Source organism: Megalopta genalis, chromosome 4 (assembly GCF_051020955.1).
Source record: "Megalopta genalis isolate 19385.01 chromosome 4, iyMegGena1_principal, whole genome shotgun sequence".
NCBI lineage: Eukaryota > Metazoa > Arthropoda > Insecta > Hymenoptera > Halictidae > Megalopta > Megalopta genalis.
The window spans coordinates 13,104,871-13,128,190 of NC_135016.1; positions in this window are offsets into that span (position 1 = coordinate 13,104,871).

Below are 23,320 nucleotides of genomic sequence, written 5' to 3' on the forward strand. Positions count from 1 at the left end.
AGACGCGAACGCAACACGCCCAGCGGAACGCCGCGCCGCGGAAAACGTTCCGGCGCTCGCGGGTAATCGCTCCGGCTACGGATTATTATGGATTCATGGCTAATACTAAAATCCGGGGAAATTAAAGTTACGAGAAACTCGGATGCCGGTTTAACGGTCTTCTTTTGTCTGGACAATGTAGTTATCGGCGGGAGCTTGGGTCAGTGGCGGACTGATGGAATTCTAGACTGTTTTACGGAAGTGCAGCTTAACAATGTTTCATGTTTATACGGGTCTTTATATCGGCTATAAAGCTCGTAATCGATTTAGCTGAGTTTTCGTATACTTTCATTATTTGAGCCGTTTATTTTGAAAGTGGCATAAGTCACTTTGTTTTTAAGTCGATATATTTAAGGGTTTGCGTTTTAACACCTTTAAAAATATGGATGTTAACTTTCGAGAAGATTTACTTGTATTTGTTATCCCAGGATACTGATATTTTTTTCAGTATAAATAATTTCGTATCAACATTAAAAAATCACCACTTTTCATTACGGTAATGTGACTTATGCCACTTTCAAAATAAACGGCTCATTTGTACCGCGTTATTTGAAAGTTCGAAAATAAATGGAAGATATCGATTCGGTATCTGGTGATGCGTTGAATATTTTTCTATCCTCGAAGTAATTTTTTTCTTCAAATTTTTAATATGCTGTTTATATTGTTTCTGAAGTAATCTTTCAGAAGACACATTTTTACACAATAATCTGTAATCTGTGCGTAAATTACTTTATCCATGCCTTAGCATCTCGCAATCGCTTTCATTTCTATATTCATTTGGACTATTCTGTTTTAAAAAATGTATAAATGTATAACTAATATTGAAACTTTTAAATTTTACTTCCATTTTAACTTCTCGTCAAGCAGAATTCATTTTAACGAAGAAAGAATTATTTACGATATTCTTAGATTAAGAATTTGGCAGTCGATTTCGAAGTTTCTTTAAAAGATATAAATTGTCCTATAAAACAAATATCAAGTCTTCTTTCAATATTAGCAGAAAGAAAAGAAAATATTCTGGAGCCAATAACTATATGCATATAAATCTCTCCAAAAGTAACAAACTTTCTGAGGCAGCAGTTGAAAAACTAGTTAATTGTAAAAATTAACATGGAAGAAATTAATCAATAAATTATGAAAGAACACTATATTCTATCATTATTATTCAAATCGATTATTTTCCGAATTAATTGCTGTACAAATAAATTATTTTCCACATTAATTGCTTTATAAATAAACTATTTTCCGAATTAATTGCTGTACAACTAAATTATTTTCCACATTAATTGCTGTACAACTAAATTATTTTCCACATTAATTGCTGTACAAATAAATTATTTCCCGAATTAATTGCTGTACAAATAAATTATTTTCCGAATTAATTGCTGTACGAATAAATTCATATTTGAACAACAAATAATTTCATATTCGAATTAATTTTTATTCGAATAAAATTTTGCCCAATTCTGGCCTGAACGGTAAAATTGATATGAAGCTAATTTTATAAAGAAGTGCAATTATACTGAATAAATAAAAGAGAAGTATTATAAATAAGAGTAGATTCCATATTTACTGCGCGATTCGTTAATCGATAATTCGCTATTTTAAAGTCAAGTCCGTTTCTATTCTTTTCTACCTCTGTGTACATACATAGTACATACAGGACGAGGCATGTAAACAGGAACACTTTAATGTCTTTCCTATTTACAGAGGCAGATAAGAAGACTTAGTGCAAATTAAGGTGTTCTAATTTGCAAGTGAAATGATAAAAATAAATGTAGCCTCAAGGTTTTCAAGAAAAATTTAAATAGCTTTTTTAAATCTAAATAACGCAATGAATAGAAAATAATGCAAAAAACCTAGCACAATAATTATAGTATAAATGTGTTAATCCAATTTTTTAAATAACTTTTGGATACTGCAACAGATGCAAACTCATTATTAATTAATAATAGATCGTTTCAGTTTATATAACAGTTAACAAAAAGACTTGAAAATCTAAGATCGTTGAAATAATAAATCTCGGTAGAAATTCGTGTCAATATCGACATTCTTTTCCACAAAATAACACAAACAGTTACTTTTAAAAGGTCAAGTGCTCTTTTATCCGTAAAGTCCTCTCTTCCAGCGCACGCGACTTCGAACCTCAACCTAACTAAATCATACAATCGAGGCTCCACGATGCTCTCAATTCCCTAACTTCTAAATCCCCTTTTAAAAGAGCGTTGCGCCGAAGTACAGAATTGACGCACCGTAGAATGAATTCTAGGTAGACAGAACTTGTATAAACAAACCAATAGATCTTCCATTAATGCATTTCACTGTCACGGTATGAATGACAATAATTTTTAACTAAGTTTTGAAATTCATTTTTATTGTAATATGTCGAACAGGCTGAATATCACTAGGATTTTCAGAATACAAAAGACTTCAATTAATATTTGCTATGTTAAATTTTAACTTTTTAGTTTCAGTTTCGTGAGTTGAAATACTTTGATATTATGGACATTTTTTAAATCAACAGTATTTGGACAAATTTTTGAATATTCGACACTTAAATAACTTGTTTATTCCAAGTTCCAATTCCAATTTCTAGAAAATTATCGATTGCAGATACTTTATTACTTTATATATTTTCTAAATAAAAGTATTATTGTTACTTAACGGATATAATTATCATTGTACCGATAAATCAATTTAGTATACATCTGTATATCACATAAATTTTTAAATCTTAAATGAGCCGTTTATTTTGAAAGTGGTCTAAGTCCATTTATTTTGAAATCCAGATATTTAAGAATTTTGCGTTTCAATAAATTAAAAAGATATTAGTAATTGATAATGTTTTTATATTTCTAAGAGATAATGCGTACTAAAGGCTTTGTTCAAGTGAAATTATATTGTATAACATAAAAATGTAAATATTAAAATAGCTAGCTCGATATATATTTGGAAAACGGACTTAGATTACTTTCAAAATAAACAGCTCATATCTATTAGGTCTACCGGAAAGTTCTGTCCGATAGTGTCACTTCAAATTTCAATCCATATGCACATGTTGATTTGAGACATATATGACTATCTCTCTTTATCATTGCATTTACACACATGTACTCTCCTAAATAAACTGAAACAAAGATGTCTCATGTCATTATTAAGTGAGACGCGATCGCGAAAACATGGCTACCGATGATAATGCCAGACCACATGCTGCTTTGGCGACTCGTCAGAAAATCGCAGAGCTAGGCCGGGAAATTCTGTCGCATCCACCATACTCCCCAGACCTAGCACCCTTCGATTATCACTTGTTTCTCTCTTTGCAAAACTTTTTACAGGAAAAAAAATTCAAAACTGAAGCTGATGTCAACCAAGCACTAGTTGAGTTCTTCGCCTCTAAAAATAAATCATTTTTTAAAAATGACATTTATAAGTTGCCATCACGCTGGCAAGAAGTCATAAGTAACGATGGAAAGTATATTCTACAATAAATATTATTAAATGTATGAAAATTGTGTTATATTTCAATTCAAGAACGGACAGAACTTTCCGGTAGACCTAATATATATCACATAAACTGTAAAAAATTACTATTAATTTGCAGAATATACCCTCTTTATAGAGATTAAAACTGCTTAAATGTGAAAAAAAGAGTTCTCTTTGCTCCAAGACTCGCTATGCCCAGGCCTGCCTTATTCATGTAACCTCGATGTAATCAAGATCAGAATAGCATCCACCGACAACACCGATACTCATAACCCTGAAACGATACCTTCGAATCTCCTGGACACGAATCGAAGTGACCAGCGGCTCGGTCCCGTGGCACAGAGTTTAAATTCATACGTCAACAAGCTTGACTCCTGCGCGATCCACGCGTTTTCCCAATTTCCGTTCGTTCCTGTCCGCGACGGGGCCGAAGAAGAGCACAGAGAAAAGGGACCGAGACCCTCTGAGTGTCTCGCGGCTCGTCTCCGGAATGTCTTGCAGCCGAGCAATTATTGCATTCGCCGATGCGTTGTCGGCTCCGATGTGCATTCAGCCGGCTCGGGGGCAGGGGTGGCAGAAAATTTATCCCGGACAACAGCTGTCGGGTCACCTGTTCAAACAGCCGTATTTCGCGGCGCTATAAAATCGCCTCGTGTCGAGCCCGGAGCCCGGAGCCAGGTGAGACTGGTTTACATTTCTCGCTTCTCGACGTTACGGGGTTTCGAGTGGCGTTTTCGATAATATCGGAACTCCCGGGAGCACGGCGACCGACCGAGCAAACGGCCGTTGCCCGTTCGTTCGGCTCTGGGCTGCTCGCCGCGATGGAAATTCCTGGCTGGCACTTTTCGGTGCCGATCGATTTAACGCGGGGTCTCCCGTTCGCCCCCAGCCCCCGCCGATCGACCCCTATTCGCGCCGACGGTAAACAGAATTCCGTTTTCGATTATGATTTACCTTTGTTTTCGGGGCGGATCGATCGCGCCTGGAAATTGTAGGCCACCGGGACTATTGAAATTTATTCGGTTGTTACACGTGGACCGATAGCCGCTTTGTACTGTGTGCGTGGATACGCGCGGCCTCGCGTTGGCTCAACGGGTGTATGAACACGGAAGCGATTGGCTTGTTAATAGATTGCTGATCGATCTGAATATTTGTGTTCCCGCGCGGAAATGTCAACTAATCTCATTGCTGGCCGCCTGGTTTCATCGTGCCGGATTTTTTTCCTCCGGGTTCTGGGCGACGCGCGTTAATGGGGCAATATTTTTGGTCGTGTGATTGGCCGAGCGACGGGCTTTTGTTTATTAATTTTTCAATAGCTTCGGACTGATTCGGCGGAATATAAATTTCTCGCCGGATCAACCGAGGTTTAACCCCTTGTCATACTTTGACGAGCCCCTGACGCGCGATGGAGATTTCTGGTAATAACCTGTTAAATATTCATATTTAATGCTGTTCCGTTCTCTTTAGTTCGAATAAAATTCTGATTTCTTGTCGTCGGTATTTATACATTGAAGTAAATGTAGTCACACGATGAATATAAATGATCTTTTTTTTCTTCTTAGAAATTATCACAATCGAACAACTTCTAATCATTGGAACTATGACTAATAATAGTTAATATAGTAAGTGAAGAACTGTTGTAAGATTGTTTTTGCTTGTTCGAGTGTGCAGTGTGGGTTAGTGTGGAGTTATTTTATTAATTGGACTGTGCAGTACGTGAATGCGGAATTATTTTCATTACGTGGAGTGTATAGTGTGCGAGTGTGGAACTGTTTTTATTAATTGGAATGTGTAGTATGTGAGTATGAGATTGTTTTTAATTGTTAGAGTATGAAGAGCTAACGCCACACTAACGTGTGGAATTAGTTTATTAGTTGGAGTGTGTAGTGTGTTAGTGAGAAGTTATTTGATTAATTGGAGTGTGTAGCGTGTGTTACTGTGGAGTTATTTTATTAGTTGGAGTGTGTAGTTTATTAGTCTGGGGTTATTTTATTAGTTGTGGAGCGTGCAGTGTGTCAGTGTGGAGATATTTTATTAGTTGGAGTGTATAGTGTGTTAGTGTGAAATTACATGTTTTGATTAAATAGAATGTATAGTATGCGAGTATGAGATTGTTTTTACTTGTTGAAGTGTGTAGTGTATTAGTGTGGTCTTATTTGATTAGTTGGAGTGTGCAGTGTGTTACTGTGGAGTTATTTTATTAGTTGAAATGTTTATTGTGTTCATGTGAAATTACATGTTTTAATTAATTAGAATGTGTAGTATGTAAGTATGAGATTGTTTTTACTTGTTGCAGTATCTAGTGTATGAGTATGTAGTTATTTTTATTAATTAAAGTGTGTAGTATGTGAGTGTAAAATTATATTTATTAGTTGGACTGTGAAGTGTGCGATTATACAATTATTTTTATTACTTATAACGTGTATTTTGTGATTGCGAGATTATTTTTAATGATTGGAGCGTGCAATGCGTGTGTGTATAATTAATTTTATTACTGGATTTATTTTGATTGGTTAGAGCATAGACAGTGTGTGAGTGTGAAATTGTTCTTAGTAGTCGAGTTTCTCATCGTTTCTATTGTTGCACAAATTAGAAATAAAATACGCTATCAAAAATATTGGAAAATATGCAACTAAAATATTATGCTATTGCTGTAAAATTATATTTATTAGTTGGACTGTGAAGTGTGCGATTATACAATTATTTTTATTACTCAGAGCGTGTACTTTGTGAATGCGAGATTATTTTTAATGATTGGACTGTGCAATGCGTGTGTGTATAATTAATTTTATTACTGGATTTATTTTGATTGGTTAGAGCATAGACAGTGTGTGAGTGTGAAATTGTTCTTAGTAGTCGAGTTTCTCATCGTTTCTATTGTTACACAAATTAGAAATAAAATACGCCATCAAAAATATTGGAAAATATGCAACTAAAATATTATGCGATTGCTTCCTTTGTATTGATTAAATAAAAGTATCTGTTTTATTTTATAATACACATTCGACTTCAACCTTCCGTTTTATTAATATTATACTTACTTCTCTGCTTTTGTTACATGGTAACACGTTTTACATCAGACACATACATATGCGTATAACGGGAGCAGTGGCGTGAATCCAGCGACCTGTGCAGCATGAATGGAAGGTCACGTGAATTAATGCGTCGAGTTAGAAAGATCCCGAATTCACGCGAATTTATCATTATCATTAATTGAGGTAGAGCGGACCATTACAATTTAAATGCATCGCTTCTTCATACAGCAATTATTAATGATCCATCAGGTGAACGTGCTGTGCTGAGTGGAAAGTTCGTTCTGCTTCCTGTCACAAAATAATGGTTCTACTTTCGAACACTCGTAATTAACCTAATTTTGGTCGAATCTTTTTAGACCACTTATTCCATTGTACTTGACAGGAAATATTTGTCGAACGTGTGTTTTTCATATCAGCGAACAAAACAACGAAGTCCAACAAAGAATTTCACCCGAAGAATTGGTATTTATTGTTTGTGAACGATGCGGTTATTTTTATTTGAATTCTGTTCGATCGTACAACAAACCAATCAACCTGAAACAGAATAACAGAGAAACGGAATAACTTTTTTTCCCAGATTGGATGAAGTAACTAGAATTTTGCGGAGATGTTACACGGACTAGTTTACTGTACAACAATGAAATTTCTTTCGAATTTTGCTATTACTTCGAATGACAAGAATATATAAAAACCTCTCGTTTTTAACTTTTTTATGTGTCTCAGTCATGGTAAAGTAAATTAGTTCTTTTGACGCTAATAAAAGAATTCAAGTCGTTTAGTCCAGTTTGAATAAAGTTATTGCGCTTTGAATGGTGTTCGAATCTTTTTGCCAGGGCTCGTATTTCCTATAGTAAATTTGAACATCCTGATTTAGGTTTCAATAATTAAATCTTTTACTATATCCACTATATACTTATTATGTACACAACACTTTTTCTTACTTTTCTTCTTACTTCGTATTATGTTCATACAGAAATGAAAAGAAAAAGATTCTATAACAACACTTTTCAATTTCAAATTGAACTTATTATAAAAGTTATTTTGTATGAAGATTATTTAGAAAATGTCTTTTCCTTTCTATTTCTTCTTCTGTATCAAATGGTTTTGTTGACATACATAAATAAATGACATTGATTGTAAACACGTACCAGAAATGGCTCACAAAAGTATTCGAACGAAACAATTAACAATTATTTAAATTGAACAACTGAAGGTTTCAATAGGAAGTTGATCCACCTTTTGCTTTTATAACAGCCGTAAGTCTGTTTTCCATTGAGTGGACCAGCTTAGAAGTAACATTTGCATCTATTGCTTGCCATATTTCAATAATATTTCGTTTTAACACTTCTTTCGAAGTAATAACCGTATTTCTTAATCATCTTTCTACTTCATCTCATAAATGTTCAATGGGGTTTAAATCAGGACTTTGCGGTGGGTGTGGCACCACGTGTGGAACGTTATATAATACCCATTCTTTGACTATTTTAGCAGTATGCTTCGGATCATCGTCAGACTGAAACCAATAATCGCTAGGTAAATTCAATTTTGATACACTGCTTTTTAAATTTTCCTGCAAAATTTTTAAGTATTTCGTTTCGTCCATTATCCCATCGATGAACACAAGGTTTCCCACTCCACTAGATGCCACGTCGCCCCAAACTAGTACAGATCCATCATTATGTTTTACAGTCGGTCGTAGATTTCGCGGTTCTAATTCTGTGTTCCTTTTCCTCCAAACACTTTTACGTCCATCGCTACCAAAAACGTTAAATTTACTCTCATCAGAGAATAATACTTTGTCCGAGAATGAATTATTTTCATAAATAAATTTTTCGCCGAATTTGAAACGTACAATTTTATTTTTCTTGCTAATAAATGGCTTTCTTCTTGGATCACACAGAATTAGAACCGCGAAATCTACGGCCGACTATAAAACATAATGGTGGATCTGTATTAGTTTGGGGCTGCATGGCATCTAGTGTAATGTGCAACCTTCTGTTCATCGATGGGATAATGGACAAAACGAAATACTTAAACATTTTGCAGGAAAATTTAAAATACAGTGTATCAAAATTGAATTTACCTAGCGATTATTGGTTTCAGTTTGACAATGATCCGAAGCATATATATATATGATGTTCCACACGTGGTGACACATTCACCGCAAAGTCCCGATTTAAACCCCATTGAACATTTATGAGATGAAGTAGAAAGATGTTTAAGAAATACAGTTATTACTTCGAAAGAAGTGTTTAAACGAAATATTATTGAAACATGGCAATCAATAGATGCAAATGTTACTTCTAAGTTGGTTCACTCAATGGAAAACAGACTTAGGGCTGTTATAAAAGCAAAAGGTGGATCAACTTCCTATTAAAACCTTTAATCGTTCAATTTAAATAAATATTAATTGTTTCGTTCGAATACTTTTGTGAGCCATTTCTGGTACGCGTTTACAATCAATATACTGTAAAAACGCTATATATTGTTGAATTATTTTCTAATTTTGCTTACGCAGTCTTAAGACCCATCCCTTGTTATATGTGTCATATTATATCAAATACTTCAGTTCAACACATATATTTTATTAATTGAATATTAGAAACGTAAGCGTTCGAATACTTTCGTGTATGAGTGTAGATACATTACAAATGATTTTCATACTGCGGGAATTTTTGAATATTCTTCTTCATTTAAGGTGACAAAGCGAATTGCTGTTTATTCAACAGTTATCAAAACGAAGAAAAAACGGAGGCAAGACCCGAAAGAGACGCTTGTTGCTGCAAGTACGTAGCTACAAGTTCGTGAGGGACGCGTACCGACCGGCTGTTCGAGGGGCAGGTCGTGGAATTAAACTGGTGGGTCGCGGAAGGAGGCGCATGAAATTCAATAATCGGCATAGGTAGCTGGCAGCCAGCACGAGCCGAAAATTTCGTTATCGTCTAAACAACCAGCGACTACCGGAGCCGCTTGAAATGTCGGACACGTAGCGCGAGCACTCGTGTCGCCGTCGCTGTTCCGGCGCGGCGGGATCGGAGGCGCTATTATCAGCCGGCAGCACGTGCCAGGGCCGCGTGCGGGAGCAGATGGTACGGCCCTGCTACACCTTGCGAACCCTACACACACCTACGTATAATACCTTCGACGTTAATAGCGGCCGGCGAACACCAGGGCCCAGGGCCTTTACGAAATGCAACGCAGCTGTCGTTACGCGCCGATTGAGCGTAACGCGACTATCGACGAGCCGAATAAAGTTATTCTCGAGGATGGGGATCGGGAACCTTCCGTTGCCAGACCATTATCTATCCACTCGGAATTGAGAGCTCGTGCTCGGTCGAACCGAGAGCCGAAGGTCGAACCGATTTCTGGCAGATTTTATCCTTCGGGCACTGAGAGCAATTATTTCATATAGTCGGGGACAAAGAATCGTTGGACACCATTTAAAACGGTATAATTTTTTCGGAACTGGACTAAACGACTTGATTTTGTTTTTAGTTGACAGAAGGACTCTAATACTTTTATTTAAGACTATAATACTTTTTTAAAAATTTTGCTATTACTTGTTAGTACAAACGAAGTCGGGACAAAATTGCGATTTTCGCGATCTATAATTATTTTTAATTCTTAACAACGTGATTCAGATGAAATTTTCGGCATGCATATGATTTATCAACATCTACAAAATGCATTCTTTAAACTTTTTTTTCGTTATAGGTTAAGATAAAAAAGTTAAAGAACGAGAATTTTTTCGTTTTCTTTTTCGTCGTTCCAAGTAATCGCAAAATGAAAAATGCATTTTTGTCATTGTCTAATAAAATAGACCTTCTATCGTCTAAAAAAAATTCAAGTCGCTTGGTGCAATTTTAAAAAAGTTATTCCGTTTTATGGGGTACTCACATATATTTGTATATAGTTGTTTTCGTACTTTATTTATTTACTATACTATTTATTTATTTAAAAATATCTGTTAGGCACGATCATGTTCGGTAGAATTTTTTCTTTTTTTTTAAGAATAATAACAATATATATAAAACAAAGAAATAGATTTTAAAATAAATCATCTTCACACAAAATAACTTTTATAATAGATTTAATTTGAAATTGAAAAATGTTACTTTAAATTTTGAAGTATCTACGAATATTTAAAAATTGAAGGTTCTTAGTATACAGGGTGGTCCACCAAGATCTGGCACACCTAAATTACTCAAAAACCGATTCTTCAAAAGGGTTTTCGAATAATTTAGGTGGCAAATATTGATGAATCACCCTGTATAACGATGCAATTCTTTTCGAAAGTTTAATCACAGTTTAAACAGTATCGACATCACTGATCACAAGAAACAGGCTGTTTTTATAAGATCTTCAAAAGACCATGTTGAATTTTATAATTTTGCAATATTAATTACATCATAAAATAAAGTCATTTCTGGTGTAAAATCTTACAGTTCCTCAGGAAAAAATTCTGGAAAATCATTTTTATTTGCACTCATATAACTGTATAATCAATACATATTTTTAAACAAAAACAATGTAAGATGCTCTCTAAATAGAGCCACCTTAAATATTGAAATATTTTTTAAACAAATCGAAATTTAAAAAAACGAATTGAACCAATTAGCTGCTGTATCCTCTTTTGAAAGTGTGCAATTATGAGATCGCGGATTTTATGCATTTAAGGCAAAATTGAACAGGTTGCATACAAAATTGGAAGAAGATTAAAAGAATTTAAAAACATTATTGTATTATTTTCGATTTATTGAAATTTCTAAAATGGCAAAGACATTTTCATCTAATTTATATTTCTCACAATTAACATAGACAATTTTCATTTTGTATCAAGATCCGCAGTATAGTAATACTGTATATACTGTACATGTTTGATTTTCTACATAATTTTGTTTAAATACAACACCTTCGTGAAATATATAATTTAATAAATAATATCAAAGTATACATCCTTCTCAACCAGTTAGTTGTTATGGACGATTTTCTACATAATTTTGTTTAAATACAACACTTTCGTGAAATATATAATTTAATAAATAATATCAAAGTATACATCCTTCTCAACCAGTTAGTTGTTATGGACGATTTTCTACATAATTTTGTTCAAATACAACACTTTCATGAAATATATAATTTAATAAATAATATCAAAGTATACATCCTTCTCAACCAGTTAGTTGTTATGGACGATTTTCTACATAATTTTGTTCAAATACAACACTTTCATGAAATATATAATTTAATAAATAATATCAAAGTATACATCCTTCTTAACCAGTTAGTTGTTATGGACGATTTTCTACATAATTTTGTTTAAATACAACACTTTCGTGAAATATATAATTTAATAAATAATATCAAAGTATACATCCTTCTCAACCAGTTAGTTGTTATGGACGATTTTCTACATAATTTTGTTTAAATACAACACTTTCGTGAAATATATAATTTAATAAATAATATCAAAGTATACATCCTTCTCAACCAGTTAGTTGTTATGGACGATTTTCTACATAATTTTGTTCAAATACAACACTTTCATGAAATATATAATTTAATAAATAATATCAAAGTATACATCCTTCTCAACCAGTTAGTTGTTATGGACGATTTTCTACATAATTTTGTTTAAATACAACACTTTCGTGAAATATATAATTTAATAAATAATATCAAAGTATACATCCTTCTCAACCAGTTAGTTGTTATGGACGATTTTCTACATAATTTTGTTCAAATACAACACTTTCATGAAATATATAATTTAATAAATAATATCAAAGTATACATCCTTCTCAACCAGTTAGTTGTTATGGACGATTTTCTACATAATTTTGTTCAAATACAACACTTTCATGAAATATATAATTTAATAAATAATATCAAAGTATACATCCTTCTTAACCAGTTAGTTGTTATGGACGAGTATACTCGTCACGAAGAAATGGCAACATTTTCTGTTATGACGAGCGTACTCAAAAACGGCGAACTGGTTAAGGACGCAAATAATCGTAGCCTGTGCCTTATCTACGATTCAACGACACCGGTCCCGGGTTTCGCTAGCCGGGGACTCTTGTTTGGGGAACGATATGGGTTTCGCCGGGAACCGAGGACTGTGGGAAAGTCGAAAAATGTTGCCCCTATGCGGTCACGTTCGTCCACCGGGTTTCGTGAGAGAAATAGCTTTTTGGTCGGCGCGGCGAGCGGAGCGCACACATGCGGAAAAAGCGTTTCACAGTGCTAGTATAAAAGGGCCTTTGTTAACTCATTATTCACCGGATCTATCTATTGGGTCGACCAAAAAATAACGTCGAAGTTAAGGTTTGACGTTTAGTATACAGCCTTTGTACTGACACGTTACGTATACAGGTGATATGCAGAAATCTGTGTGAAATCGCAAAATAATATTTTTTCTAAATTGCGATTAATGCAGAAAAAATTTCAATACTTAAGATAGTCCTATTTAGGGAGCATCTTACATTATTTTTGCTTAAAGAGTTCCCAGGATTTTTTTCTCAGAAACTGTAAGATTTTACGCTAGGAAAATGTCTTCATGTTTTATGTGATTCAATTAAAAATATATTTCTGAATTAGGCTTGATACAAAGGCATTACCGAGGAAACTTTTTATTTGGATGTACAGTTGTGTGCATAATTATAGACTGAAAGTATTTTTTACATTGTTACATACATCTAAACAAAAGCTTAACGGAATTTTATATATGTATATTTCTATTTTCTGTTATTTCTAATATAGAAATATAGAAGTATGATACTTCGTTAAGTATTTGATGATGACTCAGCTGATGACTCAGCTAAAAGAGACCACTTATAGTGCTGAATTTTCAAAACTGTATAATTCAAATTTTTAGCATGCATATAAATTACCGATTTTAAAAATTTTTGTTATAGGCTCAGATAAAAAAAGTTAAAAAACGAGTCTTTTATTTTTTCTGTCATTTCAAGTAATAGCAAAATTAGTATAGTAAACTAGTCCCTCGATCATAAAAAAAAAATCGCTTAGTCCAGTTCTAAGAAAGTTATTGCGTTTTAAAAGGTATACGCTCAATTTTGCGAGTAACTGTAAATGTATAAATAACCCATGAATTGTTATTTAAGGTTTATGATATTAAATACATAGTGAATAAATCTCATATGAGATTTAAAAACTAATAATAAAAAAAAGTGTAAACTTAAGCACACGATAAACATTATCTGTTTTTCTCTTCTAAGGAATTATTCCAATTGAGAAATTTCTAATCATTGTAACTATGAAGAAAATGGTGCGGCAAAGGCTTAATGTAGTAAGTGAGGAAATATTGTGGTATTGTATTTACTTAATGGAGCGTGCAGTGTGTTAGTGTGGAGTTATTTTATTAGTTGGACTGTGTAGTACGTGAGTGCGGAATTATTTTCATTACGTAGAGTGTGTGGTGTGTGAATGTGGAACTATTTTGATTAATTAGAACGTGTAGTACATGAGTATGAGATTGTTTATATATATATATTATAAATAAATTTATAATACGTATATATTATTATGTTATTATTATATTATATTATATTTATAAATATTTATACATATTATTATGTTATTATTATATTATATTATATTTATAAATGTTTTTACATATTATTATGTTATTATTATATTATATTATATTTATAAATATTTATACATATTATTATGTTATTATTATATTATATTATATTTATAAATATTTATGCATATTTATACATATATATATATATATATATATATATATATATATATATATATATATATGTGTGTGTTAGTGCGGAATTATTTTATTAGATAGGGTTAACAGTGCAGACTGGGGATGAGGTGCCTCTGTACTCGGAAGTCTTTCGTCGCATCTTGCTCCATTCTTGAAGCCATTATTACCGGCTCGATTCCGTATATCTGTATACGGGATCGGCTGGTGCGAAGGCATTAATCTAGCTCTGCTGTCTGCGTCTCTCTTTTGCTAACACTATTACAATATACGTGAGGCACACGCGGCGGTACTGTTATTGTAACACGTCTTTTCGGTACGAAGGTTGAACCAAGATTCTTTGAATATACTTATTATTAGACTGCGGATCTTTATGCAAAACAAAAATTTGCCAAGGCCATTGCGTAAAACAGAAATTAAATTCAAAATAAACTATACCTTTTAATAATTTTGAGAAGTCGAAAATAGCGTAACTCTATAGTATTAAATTGTTCTTATTTATTATTAGCAAATCATTTTTCCCATAAATGCGTAAAATCCACGGTCTACTTTTTTAATATAATAAGTAATTTTATGCATTTATGGCAAAAATGATTAGCTAAAACATAAAATTATATATAAGATAAAAATATAAAGTTATATATAATAAGTAGACCGCGGATTTTACGCATTTATGGCAAAACTGATTAGCTAAAATATAAAATTATATATAATATAAAAATATAAAATTATACATAATAAGAAGACTTCGAATTTTACGTGTTTATGGCAAAAATGACTAGCTAAAATATAAAAATTCAGATATATCTGTAAAATCAATTAGGTATTTCAACCAGCGGTTCATTTAATACAGAAATAAACTACTATTTCGATGGAAGCATATGTAACGAGTTTAACAGTCGGCAAGTGAACGGTCGGATGATGAATCGGAAGGCGGTGCCGAGTCACATTTCACTCAAGCTAAATTATTGAACATCAGACATTACGAAATAAAATGTAAAAGATTTCGTTGTCAAAAATAACCCGGCACCGCTGGCGAACTGTTAAAGAAATACTATTTGCAAAATTTGTATTCTATTATGTGAGCCGTTTATTTTGAAAGTGGCATAAGTCACTTTACCGTAATGAAAAGTGGTGATTTTTTAATGTTTACACGAAATTATTTATTCTGAGAAAAATATATCAGTATCCTGAGATAACAAATACAAGTAAATCTTCTCGAAAGTTAGCATCCATATTTTTAAACGTGTTAAAACGCAAACCCTTAAATATATCGACTTAAAAACAAACTGTGACTTAAAAACAAAAGTGACTTATGCCACTTTCAAAATAAACGGCTCATGTATCACTAACGAAATAATTCAACGAAATAAAAACTGACCAAGCTAACCATAAGATACACAAATTAGTTCAAAATGTCTTTCCTCTCATAACAATTGTGATAAGTTGAATATAATGTGACGATGTTCTTAAATTCTTTTAATATCGTTAGAGTTTCTTATTTGACCAATTCAATATTGTCGCGAACGCATAAAATTCGCAGTTCACTGATAAGTTTACGGCGACCATTCGAAATAAGATACACAAATTAGTTCAAAATGTCTTTCCTCTCATAACAATTGTGATAAGTTGAATATAATGTGACGATGTTCTTAAATTCTTTTAATATCGTTAGAGTTTTTTATTTGACCAATTCAATATTGTCGCGAACGCATAAAATTCGCAGTTCACTAATAAGTTTACGGCGACCATTCGAAATAAGCAAGCTCTCGTTCCACAATGAAGCGTAATAAATCTAGGTTGATTTAATACGCTACTTTCGTACGCGAAGTTATCATGAACAAAAGTAAGTGAATATATTTTTGACTTACTGTTTAGAAGGAAGTTCGAAAGTTTCTTGGCTGCGGAAAATACGTGTGCAAAGGATTTCCACTATGGAAAGCACGGAAAATAATTTAGACCACTGATAGTTAAAGAGATTTATAATACCCGTTGCCTGGTACTCTTTCTTACTTCTACGTTATATTACTAAAAAGTTTCAAAGAACCGCGCGTATAAGGGATATCCAGCATAATGCGAGATGCGTTTAAAGAAAGAAGAAAGGGCGGAAGTGGTTTAAGTAATCCTTGGAAACCTTTTGTAACAGTCCCAGCACGCTTCGGAGCAATTACTTATTTATTCATGTAAATTAACAGGAACCCAGTATGCTGCTCGAATAGAAGTTAAATTGCAAAATTATTTCATTGTTTATGATGATTATTAATTACCAGATTGTTAACGATTTAATTACTGCAAATTCTTTGGTAGCATTTAAAAAAAAAATTCACGTTGCGAAGTTCTAATTTGAATCATATTCACTAACGTGGTTAAATAATTTGCTTTAGGCTAATTGATGATTATTGTTAGTTTTCAGTAGATCAACTGTTGATAATTAATGATGCAATAATTATTACTTACCGTATAGGGGGCCACACGAATTCACTTGAGATTTCCGCAGGTTTAACTGTAACAGAAAATTAAATCATACATTCAATATTAGTTACAGTGATCTTGTGATAGTATTTTATTATTTTTAATATGCTATTGTAAACATTACAATGTATTGTTACAAACTGATTCTAATTTGAACGTTTATTTTAAATTACTTAAGAGAGCTAATTTATTTCCAAAGAAACATGCAGTGAAAAAATTAATGTCAACAATTGCTATAATTTTGATGAAAATTAAATCAAAATCTACATGGAATGAAATTTTTGAATTATTAAATTTAAAAATTATCGAATTTTTGAATGATAAAATTTAAAAAATTTTGTTTCTTTGAATGATTAAATTAACAAATTTTGGTTTTTCTTTTAATTATTTCATTTTGGAGTTTCTGAATTATTAAATGTTGAATTTTCGAATGTTTTGAATAAATGAATTTTGAAGCTTTTGAGTTATTGAATTAACGAATTTTATACTTTTCAAATTATTGAATTAATGAATTTCAAAATTCATTAATTCAATAATATATATATATATGTATTATTTTACATAATATTCGCATTAAGACAGTTACTCTTTCGCTAAATTGTTTTCGGAGTAATTTAAAGCCTTCAATTAGTGCCACAACTGTCTTAACAGCTGCACACAATATATAATATGTAATAATATGGTTTCTTGATTCCAAGCTGTTGAAGATTCATAACACTTCGCAAGAACTAATTATGTCTTGTTGAAGTGAGGACGATGTAATTACATCAATTAAACTGTTCTTGATTTTATCTTTCCTTTTTTGTCGCATTTCAAGCATTCCCCGATGATGCAAATTAATCAGAAGCATGTATTGCAGGTGTTGCACGTAACGAGCGGATTACTTTTCGTATTTGTCGATGCATACTCGATATGTTCTGATCATCTCTTGATTATCATCGTTTACTTATCACGATTAAAATCCTGATTGGCTTCAGCTGGTGATACTTATTTTCCCAAAGTCGTTTGTTCAAACGTTTCATAAAAGCGGAGTTGAGCATTATTCGAATTGTTTCGAATAAATATTTATCTATGACAATTATCGGAATAAATTTATCTTAGTCGAATATTTTGTATATTATCCGAATAACGATTATTCGCCATAAATTCTTCTATCTATTTATTCGCATAATTCTTTATTCGAATAGAGATCGTAAAATTATTCGACTAATAATGCTAATAATTGTTGAGTATGTTTCTTTTTATCTAATTAAGCTTGTGATAAATTTGTGTTTCTTTTTACTTAATTTTATAAGAATATAATATGTATTTACATGAATACATTCAGGATCACTTTAATTTCAATTAGTCACAGAATTATAAAATTGCTTATTCGGATAAATATTTATTTCGATAAGTTTTTATTCGATTGAATATTTATTCGATAGTGGCGAAGAAAATTGTATTCGTTATTCTTTATCCCTTATCTGCCCAACACAGCACGAAGCTTCTTTCAAATATAAAATTCAAATATAAAATAGGATGATCGATCGATTAGATAATTCGGAGAATCAACAGAACAATTTTTGTCGTATTACTCAGTGAACGATTAATCACTAGACGAAGCTATCCGTGCTAGGGGTAAAAACTCTTACCCTATTCATATTGGTTATGAGTCACTAACTGTTAGGGCTGGTCTATTCTCCCCTCGCAAACATAATAAAATATAGGCACGATAGTTCACGAAAGTATCCGAATATTCGTATTTTCAACACCGAGTTTGTGAAATACAGGCTGTCCAATAAGTTCTCGGCAAATTTAATTACAAAAACATAACATCGAGCGGTATTCAAATTTTATTGAAATAGATTTGTTTAATAGGATTCGAGCATGTATTTGACATTAAAACGTCAGGCTTCGAATCTTTTAATTCGCTAATTTATTAGTTTAATTAAACTGTGTGCTAAATACTCTGATGACAAATTGTGTGTATTGCTCCCTATATATCAATAAAAAGGAAAATAATAAAAATATATTTGTGTGAAATTTTTCGGTAAATTTATTTCTTTGAAAATATATCATGATGAAAATCGTACATAATTCGAATAATTACAGTTTTTTAATGTTTCTAAAGAAAAATGAGAAAGTAATTTATAATGCTCTAGAGCTTTAGAGATAACATAAAGTAATTTTTACAAGAGTCCACTAAAAATTTATCGTTATAAAAATAAAATAAAAACGTTATTAGTCTGTTAGCTGACATGTTTCTTTGCATTTTACAAATCTGCACATGTCGTAGATGCATGATAATCCGTAGTAATTTGTATAACAAATTCATATAACAACCTGTTTGCTTTAATTAGCTCTAAGTTCAATTTTCCGTAAAAGTAGTGAAAAGAAAAATGGTGAGTAATGGTGGAAAATTTCGCACCATTTCACAGTTGTAACAAACGATTATTGTCGGATGATCATTCTCAGACAGTCATGTACTGCGAACGTGTCGACCACGTTCCTGTTAATCTGCGAAGTTATTTCCGGAACTCTGTTGCAATTCCGCGTTGCGTTCGGAAACTCTGAAAATAAATTATATCGTTTAGAACGTGCAATCGGCGCTACAAGTTTCGCAACTGACGTCCAACAATGAAGGATTACACAATAAATTACACCAGAGAATATAAATCATGATTCAATTGAAACGATATAGTCGATAGATTGTGAAGATACTTATAGAATTACAAAGACATTAAAACTTCGTATATAATCTTTCAAATGTTATTGCTTTGTACAATTTTCTTAGCATTATCGTCTTTTAAAATATTTTAAATATTATTGCTTTATGTTTTGAGTTATTTATATATTATTTATATTTATATATTATATATTTTTTGAGTTATATTATTGCTACAAGTTTCGCAACTGACGTCCAACAATGAAGGATTACACAATAAATTACATCAGAGAATATAAATCATGATTCAATCGAAACGATATAGTCGATAGATTGTGAAGATACTTATAGAATTACAAAGACAGTAAAACTTCGTACATAATCTTTCAAATGTTATTGCTTTGTACAATTTTCTTAGCATTATCGTTTTTTTTAAAATATTTTAAATATTATTGCTTTATGAAAAATGTTATACGATATAGCTTTTGCAAATCTTTTAAAATGTTATAGCTTTGTAAAATGTTGTTAGCATTATCGCTTTTTAAAATATTTAAAATATTATTTCTTCGTAAAATTTTGTTAGCATCATCGCTTCGTAAAATATGTTAAATATTATTGCTTTACAAAAAATGTTATATGATATTGCTTTGCAAATCTTTTCAAATATTATTGCTTTGTAAAATTTTCTTAGCATTACCATTTTTTAAAATATTTTAAATATTATTGCTTTGTAAAAATGTTTGAATGATATTGCTTTGCAAAAAATGTTATATGATATTGCTTTGCAAATCTTTTCAAATATTATTGCTTTGTAAAATTTTCTTAGCATTACCATTTTTTAAAATATTTTAAATATTATTGCTTTGTAAAAATGTTTGAATGATATTGCTTTGCAAATCTTTTCCGATATAATTGCTTTATAAAATTGCTAATACAATAAAAAAACGGTGTAATTTGAACGGTGCTCATAAAATACGTGTATAATATAAAGTGATAAAAGCGCTATCGAAAGGAAATATTTCTTCTGTTATGCTTTTTCATTTAACCAACATTGAAAGGGTTAAATGGACTTAAAAAGTGTAATCACGTAAAACAAAATAAAGCTATTTTTTTATAACGATTATACGCGTAAAAAACAGCTCACTATGATCGAGAAGAATGTTTTAATATTCTCTATTAAATATTATATTTTATAAAAGTGTTGCATTTAAGCGAAATAAGAAAAGAAAATCGAACTTATACAAAGCAATTATCGTAACTTACACACTTTTCAAAGTGATCGCAATAACTAACTGGTTAAACAATGCGGCTTTCACTGTGCCACGGCTAGAAGATATTTCATTTTTACCGTAAACTGAAAAAGAATGAATTCCGCGAACTAGTAAATATTACACGACACGCTTTGCTGCGAAATGGAGAACGGTTCGACAGTGACCGTTTGGAAAAAAAACCCGAGGACATTAAATTCCAATAATGTCTGGCGCGGAAAAGGATACTCGGCCGTCCCGCAGATTTCGCAGTCATCAATCGAAGGAAAAATTCGACAAGCGGTGGAAACTATCCCGTGGAACGGGTCCACCGGCAAAAAAAAGAGGCCGTCATAGGCGCGGCGCGGACGTGTCAAAAAACTGAAACTCGCCGGTGGAGGCTACCCGCTCGAATTCCCGAAAGTCAATTTTCATTAGGGCCGGAATTGGGCTCGTTGCTCGGCGGTCCAAACGGCTCGAATAGGACAAACCAGAGAGAAAGAGCGAGATAAACTGTCCAGAGACGAGAAAGAGAAGTGATGTCGTGGGAGAGAGAGAGAGAGAGAGAGAGAGAGAGAGAGAGAGAGAAGAGATCGAAAGAGAGACGTGGGGAGGGAAAGAGAGACGGAAAGATAGACAGAAACAGGAAAGAAGAGGGAGAAAAACAGTGGAGAAAGAGAGGGAGAGAGAAAGAGAAAGAGAGAGATGAACACAGTGAAACAGAGAGAAAACGAAAGCCAAAGAGAAAGAGAAACAGAGAGAGAATAAGAAGCAAAAAGAGAGAGAGAAACATAGATGGAAATGGAGAAACAGGGAGAGAAAGGAACAGAATGAGATAGGGAAACGAAAAGAGATAAGAAAAATGAAGAGGGCGAAAAAGAGTTGAAGAGGGAGAGAGAGAGGAAGAGAGAGAGAGTGTCGAAGGGAAAGAGCGAAACAGAGAGAAACAGAAAGAAAAAACGAAGAGAGAAAGGGTGCCGAAAAGAGAGAAACAGAGTGAGAAGAGAATGAAGTGAGGCGGAGAAAGAAAGGGAGCCGAAGAGAGAGAGCGCGCGAGAGAGAGGGAGAGAGAGAAACAGAGAGAGAATAAGAAACAAGAAAGGGAGAAAAACGGAGATAGAAATTGAGAAACGAGGAAACAGAGAAACACGAGGAGAAAGAAACGGAGTGAGAGAAGGAAACGAAGGGAGATAAGAAAAACGAAGAGAGAGAGAAAAAAGAATGAAGAGAGAAAGGAGGGAGAGAGAGAGAAATAGTGAGAAAAAAACTAATTGAAAAAAAGGGTCGGTGTGAGAAAGAGTGTCGAAAAGAGAGAAACAGAAAGAGAAGAGAACAGAAAGAGACGGAAAAAGAATGAGAGCCAGAGAGAGAGAAACAGAGAGAGAAAAAGAGCCGAAGAAAGAAAGAAACAGAGAGAGAGAGAGAGAGAGAAGATGAGTCGAAGAGAGAGGAAGAAACAGAGAGAAAAAGTGTCGAAGAATGAGAGAGAAACAGAGAGAGAAAAAGAGCCGAAGAATGAGAGAGAAACAGAGAGAGAAAAAGAGCCGAAGGATGAGAGAGAAACGGTGAGAGATATATAACCTAACAGAGAGCGAGAGAGAAAGGGAGGAAGAAGAGAGCGAGAGAGAGAGAGTGAGCCGGAGAGAGAGAGACGAAGAGGAGGGAGGAGGCGAAGCATGCCAAGTTGCGTGAACCCGAATCATAAGTTTGAACGGTGTGCCGGTGTACGCCGGCGAACGGAGTTAATTAAATTCACTCGATTAATTAGGCTATTTGTCAGCCTTGCCGTCGATTTTGGGGTCGTCCGTACCAGCAGAGAGACTAATGATAGTCCGCTCGCACGTCCTCCGAATGGATGACTATCCGATACTCGGCAAATTATTAAACTCTGCGGACCCTCGAGGGGGTAAAAACTCTCCTTCGCTCTCCGAGGAAATGCCGACGGAATTTCGAAACTCGTAACCACGTCTGGACAGTTTTCACTGTTTTCAGTATACAGTCGGTTTATTCGATCGTTGCTCGTTTACCTCCAGCTTTTTCACGGATTTTTAAACCTCCAAGTGGTGACCACCGTTTTAACCCACATTCGTCCCCTCATGTCAATTTCACAGTCTTCACGGATACCGATGAAATAATCTGTTCTATTCATCGTTTCATTGGTTCTGAACAACGCGCATAATCAACGTTAAAAAATTTTCCACACGTAATTCTGTATTTATTTATTAATTGTTCCGAATAAATATTTGCCTAAAATGATTAGCGGAATGAATTCTTTTCAGTCGAATATTTCATTCGAATAATTCGTTATTCTTTAAACATTATTTTATCCATTTTTATTCGAATATAATTTGAAAAATCCTTAATTCGACAAAGTAATACGGAAGAAATAAATCGATTGTTCGAATAAATTATTTTACAATGAATTCCTGTACGAATAAATTCTTGAAACAGCGATGAGATTATGAAAATTTAGGAACGTTGTCGTATTATTTCGAATTTATCAAAGTTATTAAAGGAGGAGAAAATCGTGATTGACTCCTGTGCTTTGCAATCGATGCAGGCAATTTTTATTTCGCATACCTATTCGTAGTTATAGCAGTTACAAAATAAAGTGGACAATACATCACTGAATAAAATTTTACGCTGAATTTATAAA